This window comes from Mercenaria mercenaria, chromosome 17 (genome assembly GCF_021730395.1).
Source record: "Mercenaria mercenaria strain notata chromosome 17, MADL_Memer_1, whole genome shotgun sequence".
Classification (NCBI taxonomy): Eukaryota; Metazoa; Mollusca; class Bivalvia; order Venerida; family Veneridae; genus Mercenaria; species Mercenaria mercenaria.
The window spans coordinates 63,009,787-63,016,692 of NC_069377.1; the positions used below are offsets into that span (position 1 = coordinate 63,009,787).

The 6,906-nt window shown below is 34.3% G+C and overlaps 1 protein-coding gene across 1 annotated transcript in view; it reads right to left on the reverse strand.

Annotated features, from left to right (window-relative positions):
* The window catches only part of LOC123537135 (uncharacterized), a 46,621-nt gene extending 40,507 nt beyond the window's left edge, over positions 1-6,114 (reverse strand). Inside the window, exon 1 of the mRNA XM_053528380.1 lies at positions 5,916-6,114. The gene's annotated coding sequence lies outside the window, so the exon portion shown is untranslated. The remainder of the gene's footprint in view (positions 1-5,915) is intronic.
* Between the last annotated feature and the right edge of the window lie 792 nt (positions 6,115-6,906).

The window sequence follows — 6,906 nt, forward strand, 5'->3', positions numbered from 1 at the left end:
AACAGCTTTATGCACCTTTTTCACAAGAAGTGCCACAGCTGTAAGGCTCTTGATTATTTTTACACAAAACTGAAATGATTAACAGGGCAGCAGCTATCTATGTCTTTTAAATCTATTGCTACACAAGCTTCCCATATAATAAATATCCTAAACTGGCAAACACTAGAACAATACCATCACCAAACTTCTATAATTGTATTTTACAAAATAAGATATAACCTAGTCCATGTAGATCACCATCACCTCACCCTTACCAAAAACCGAAACTAAACAATTCCACATTCACCTACATAATTCTACATGAATTCTTCCTTTCCAAAAAGAATTTGTCTGTGGTGTACCCTCCCAAGCAATGTACAGTCCAGTCCCAGCTTAATCTGTGTGCTGAGTGGCTGGCTACTGTACCCCTCATTTAAGGTACATTTGTATTTCTTTTGTTTTTAAACCATAGCAAATCATGAGATCTTTCTCACTTTTAACAACTGTTCTATGACTTGTGCCTCAGCAATATAATCAGCCACTGATTGCACAGTGACAGAGTATTCTACAGACGTAGAACCTTCATAAGTAGTGATACTGGGGCCATTATTTTGGGGTAGTAGTGTGTGGTGAATCATAATCATGTGGATTTGTTTCTTACATTTTGGAAAATTATGATTTTATAAAAGCTTATGTAATCACTATTAAAAATTCCACTGATAACATTTTTTTCGGTCACCAGTATGGATTCCACCTCCAATTTCAAAATGACTGCTGTATTTCAATAAGAATACCGTTATTCAATCTAGTCTTCAAATAAATCTGTTTTTCTTACAAAAACACACAAATTTATACTTCTAAATGGTAACAACTTGTACTTATAATGTTTGTGTGAAGTTTTAATTAAGTATTAATCATTTACATGTGAAAAACATCATTTTCAAATGCAAGTTTAGGTAGAAAATCTTCGTTATACATCCAATTCTTAGATGGCCATACATGCCGAGTTTCCTGGACAATTTTCCAGGAGATTTCATTTGAAAATCCAGGAGATTTGATAACAAGAGCTGTCTGTTGACAGCCCACTCGACTATTCGAAGCATTGATAGAAGTATAGGGTCAAAATATTACCAGAGATTTTCAGACAAAAGAAAAAGAATAGATAAGACAAACAATGTACAAAATGTACCTGCATTTGTGGATTTGGATAAGTCTTGCACTATATGGCAATGTGTGACCAGGCTTGGGGTAATCAAATACAGTAATTGTAATCACCTGTAATTGATTACTCAATCTGATTACATGTAATGTAATTTAATCAATTACAGTGAATTTTCTGCCTGTAATTATGATTACTTTTGATTACTCTCTGATTACTGGAGGAATAGTATGACACCAGGGTATAAATATATAAATTTACAATGTAAGTGATTATCTAATATGCTTCACTTCATCTGGAGAATATTCCTAATAAGTCCAATGTATTCAAAAAACATTTCAGTTCATTATTACCCCTAAACAAATAAGAGGTATGATAAATGCAGTTTGCCATCTTATTATAGTCTTAACTTATTTAAGGATCAATAACCCACTGTGTCACCTACATAATACATTATGCACAGTGGGTTTGGGTATTATGCACAGGTGAGAAAATATGACATTTAGCAGTTAATATACCAACAACTTACACAATGCCCCTGGGTAATGCAAACATGACATGCCTGAATTGAAATCAAAATGTAATTCTTAGATTAAGACTAATTTATACTTCAAAATGCACTGTCAAGAGATTTTTGTGAGCAGTCCCTTCTCTGCAACCAACCATTCCTTTCAACACTTTACTGAAAGATGTCATAGTGGGTGCTTAATTATTTCATTTTACCCAAGGGTTGTTCTGGGCCCATAAAGGCCAAAATGTAAAATGTGCCCATCCATAATTTCTGTGGTGCATTGTTGATATCCAACTTTTCAACCCATTTGATGATAAGTTTTTACACAGCTTTTACTAAAGGTAATTGATTTTATATAAAAATACCTGGAAGCATGGATACTGAATATAAGATACTGGAAATTATGTTTTTAGTTTGTTTGCCAGAGCTTTCAATAAAGGTAAAATAAATGCAATAAATTTCACAAGTTAATAATGATTAAGTGCAATGATAGCCTACAGTTTCTGATTTCCAGATTAATGAATCATTAATTGCATTGTCAAATCTGTTGAATCATTAATTGCATTATCAAATCTGTAAAAGTTAAAAACCATATACATGTGTATTCAGTTATATATGCCTTTATTTCTGTCGTCCAAACAAATGGTTATTTTGAAAGTAATCAAATGTAATCATGATTACTAGAGTGCAAGTAATGTTAGGTAATCAAATACTGATGCAAATTTAGTGTAATCAAATGTTATTGTAATTAAAATATTAAAGTAATTGTAATGTAATCAATTACTGACACATGTAATCAGCCCCAAGCTTGTGTGTGACCAGGGAGACAATCAAAATACCCTTGATCAAAATCCCCTTCACTGAAAAATGACAGGGTGTTACAAAATCCCCTTCATACTTTTGCAGGGGGTATCATAATCCCCTCTGTGATTTTTACTTATTTCATCAAGTTCAAATACAACTATTACAACTTAAAAGTCTATTGCATAAAGCACGTAAATACAATGCCTTTAGCAAACATAATTTAATTTGGAGTACTGATATCTATATATCTATAATGTTAATCACAGAGGGGATTATGATACTCCCTGCAAATGTGTGAAGGGGATTTTGTAACACCCAGTCATTTTTCAGTGGAGGGGATTTTGATCAAGGTATTTTGATATACACTCGTGTGACCATGATGTATGTCAAAAAAAGGGCCATAACTGAGTAAAAATCCTTGTCCTATGTATGTAGACTATGATGGTAAACAAGTTGTCAAAAATTCAAAGCCACATGACAAAAAGATTAGGCAAAATACAGACTGGTACGAAAAACTTAACTGATTTCCAAGTCCAAAAAGGGCCATAATTCAGCCAAAATAGTTGACAGAGTTATGTACTCTTGCCTACAGATGGAAATCATGATGATAAGCAAGTGTTCAAAGTTTCAAAGCCACATATCAAATAGTTTTGACAAAACATGGACTTGTACAAAAATTGTACAAAAATTGTACCAATTTCCAAGTCCAAAAAGGGCCATAATTCAGCTAAAATAGTTGACAGAGTAAATGTACTTTTGCCTACAGATAGAGACTGTTATGATAAACAAGTGATAAAAGTTTCAAAGCCATATGTCAAACACTACACAAAATGTGAACTGGTACGAAAAACTTAACCAAGATCTCTAAGTTAAAAGGGGCCATAACTCAGCCAAAATCCTTGATGGAGTTATGTACTCTTGCCTAAAACTGGACATGGTGATGGTACACAGGTGATGAAAGTTTCAAAGCTTTAACTCAAAAGACTTTGTCAAAATGTGGACTGGTACGAAAAACTTAACCAACGTGTGATGCCAATGCTGATGCCGACGCTGTGGTAAGTAGGACAGTTCACTTGTTCTTCGAACAGTCATGCTGAAAATCCAGGAGATTTTATCCACCAGCATTTTGGGGAAATCTTTTTAATATGACACTGTAAAACTAAAAGAAATTGAATTATTTTTCCTTTCCAAGTTGTTTAACTGAGATGGTTTCAGAGGTAACGTAAGTTGTATTTTAAAACATTAAAACAACAAAAGTATTGAGATAAATTTATTAAATTATTATCATTTAATTGGCATTCAATAAGAAGAGAAAGGTATGATATGATGAAAAGCATATTAACATCCAAACAGCTGTATCTAGGCAAACATCCAAACAGCTGTATCTAGGCAAACATCATTATTACAATTTCTCAAACTACAAAGTCATCACATGTTGGTCATTACACATCAACAAAGTCTTACTGAATGCAGACCAACACTTTCAGATTAAGTTTCTTCAAATTATGTTTACTTATTACTAACACACTTAATGTAAAATGACCTATGTTTGCTTCCTCGGCAGCTGCACTAAACACAACACTGTGTTTAAACTTTATCATATTCACTTATCCATACCTGATTAATACTGACATATCTCTTCTTTTTATTTGGAGCATCCAGTGAAGAATCTGCAGGTCTTATAGACATTTTGCAAAATTATTTCCTAGATTTTTAGCACATGAGCAGTACTGGTATCGGAACAGTACCCGAACAGTAACAGTATCCGAATTCTCGTAATTTCTCCTTTCATGTTACCCTTCATAAAGGGAGTACTATATGTTTTGGAAGGCTGTTTCACAAGCAAACATCAAGTGAAATTTCGTTCATCAATGACAAGTGTTTACAGAGAAATTCTACCTTCTTTATTAAGCAATCAACTTTCTGTTTTGTTTACATCTGAGGGATTCCACATGACACGCATGCACGGAAGACAAACCCATGTTTGTCCTATTCCAGGGAGGTAAATGCTGAGCTTATGATTTGCACTCCGTTGTAGAATTACTCTCCCTTTATAATTTAGATAAAATATTTAGGAAATTATACTGCTATTGCATCACATGGGTATTTAGTAACAAGATAGAGTACTGGCTTCAAGTGTAAGAGGACGTGGGTTCGAATCCCAGCCTCGGCTTAAACTTTTATCTTTTTTTAATTACTTTTTTAAAATCTATATAACACAGCTTAAGGACTTAAAATCAATATAAAACTCCCATATACTGGGGGTACAATGTATACAGTAATCAAATAAACTACTGTTTACAAGCTAGACAAATACACGATGTGAAAGGTGCTTGTCTGAAGTGTTGCATAATATGATTGTACAGGTGATGTACGGTACCGTACGTAACGGAACGGAAGGTAGCCATATCCTGTATGATTTATGGGAAAAAGTAGTAAAGGTTAATTACATAATTTAAAATCAAAATTATAAAAGATTTTCAGTCAAAACTATTCTAAAGCTGCTTAAAAAACCATTTATCGGAAACTGGTACTGTAGATAAACCAATTAACGTTAATTAGACTGCCCTTTCGGAGCCCCTGTTTTTGGACGCATGCGCAGAAAAGGGCCCGGGTATTGTTTACATCCTTGCAAAGAGTAAAGACTAGGGTTTTAACGATTTGTAGATTTCTTTTGTAAACAATTTGTATTTAAAAATAAATATAATGAAAACCCTCATTTTTTATCGGAAACTGGTCTGAAACCAGTAGCATAACCAGCTTGGAAATAAACTTATTTCACCATCTTAGATTTATATAGTAAAAAGTGCTTTTTACTCAATAAAAATAAAACAATGCAAAATTATAACTGTAAAAAAATTGTATCCCTAAATATCTTTTCCCACCTTGATCATCGACTAACAAGCTCCATCCAATTATTTAAGTAAACATCAGCACTCGCCAATTTACATAATCTGAAAATAGCCCTAGCTAAACACACACACACAATGTCATCAGTGCATGACCTTGCTAAACTTGTATAGATAGAGCAGTAAATTATGTTGGAGACAGTGTGTAATTAGAGATTTAGTTTGAAACATGATACCATAAGATTAGATTTTGGATTTCCGGGAGAAATAATTATTGATGACCAGGAAATGGACCTACAATCTTGGGAGAATTTTTTTTTTCAACTTTTGGTCAAAACTGCACTTTTTATGCTTTAAAGTTTAAACATTGTCAGTGATGTTAGAAATCAACTTACTAATGCAAAAAAGGCATAACCCCCTTATTTGCATTCATTTTTGACACGAAAATAATTTCCGGAAAGTCCCACTTTACCGGCCACCTACCCCATTTTTTTTAGCTTGTTACTGGAAAAAAAGAATTTTATGTCCAAGAGGTAAAATACATGGATAAGGACGTTTTTTGCTGAAATTAAACAACTGAACCGACTAAATGAAAATAATGTCATTGAAATACCTAGTCTAATCTGTCCATCCGGCTACTGGTCCAGTTGATGACAAACTGGGCCTACGCTTATCCAAAGCAAATAGAAAAAAAGCATTTATAAACGGCACAAATGTCTCTCTTTAATACTCAGGCATTATTTTTACTTTACTTAAAATAAACCATATTTCTTGGTACAAAAGGATAAAAATGACATGAATAGCAACCAGAATTTTTCCTATACAAATGGCGTAATACGAACGAAGGGACGTAACTTTGAAAACACTATTAATTTTCTATCCACCGATAACGCACAGGTGCCACTGACACGTCATAATCAAATATTTTACTTGATCAGGCCTATATAGATCCATGTATATCAGATACTTGATCAGGCCTATATATGTATATAAGATATCTTATATACATATATAGGCCTGATCAAGTAAAATATTTGATTATATACATACCCTTGTTCATGTTATAAAAGACACTCTAGGGAAAGGTAACAAATCAAATCAAATCAAAATTTATTTATTATTGAAATCTCTCCAATACCTTTCGATATATGATGATGATATGTAGTTTTATTTATACTCGCTGCCGGGAGTCCCATATGAGCGAGAGTATTCGCGCCTTCACTGTCCATCCTAGAGCGTCAGCGGGCGTCTTGTCATGCTGTCCCTCGTAATCCTTGCGGAGTACCAATCTCAGCGTTCAGCGTGGAAGATGACAATACAAAGAGGTGGTAAAACAATCCTTCTTAGGGCCACTGCCCTCGCCCTTTGTTGTGACTCTACCGGCTGTCCTCAATATAGTTATGACCACTTCCGGTAGAGCCGCATGCCTGCTCCGCGACGTGCACGCGGCGAGAGCTCAGGAGCAGGAATACCGTTCCCTACAGAGTGTCTTTTATAACATGAACAAGGGTATGTATAATAAGCTTGAGCTTAGAGACCGGTCACAGCAAAATCTTGCCATTGGTCAAGTACAGTTCGGTGGTCAGTCATTACTTGCGAACAAT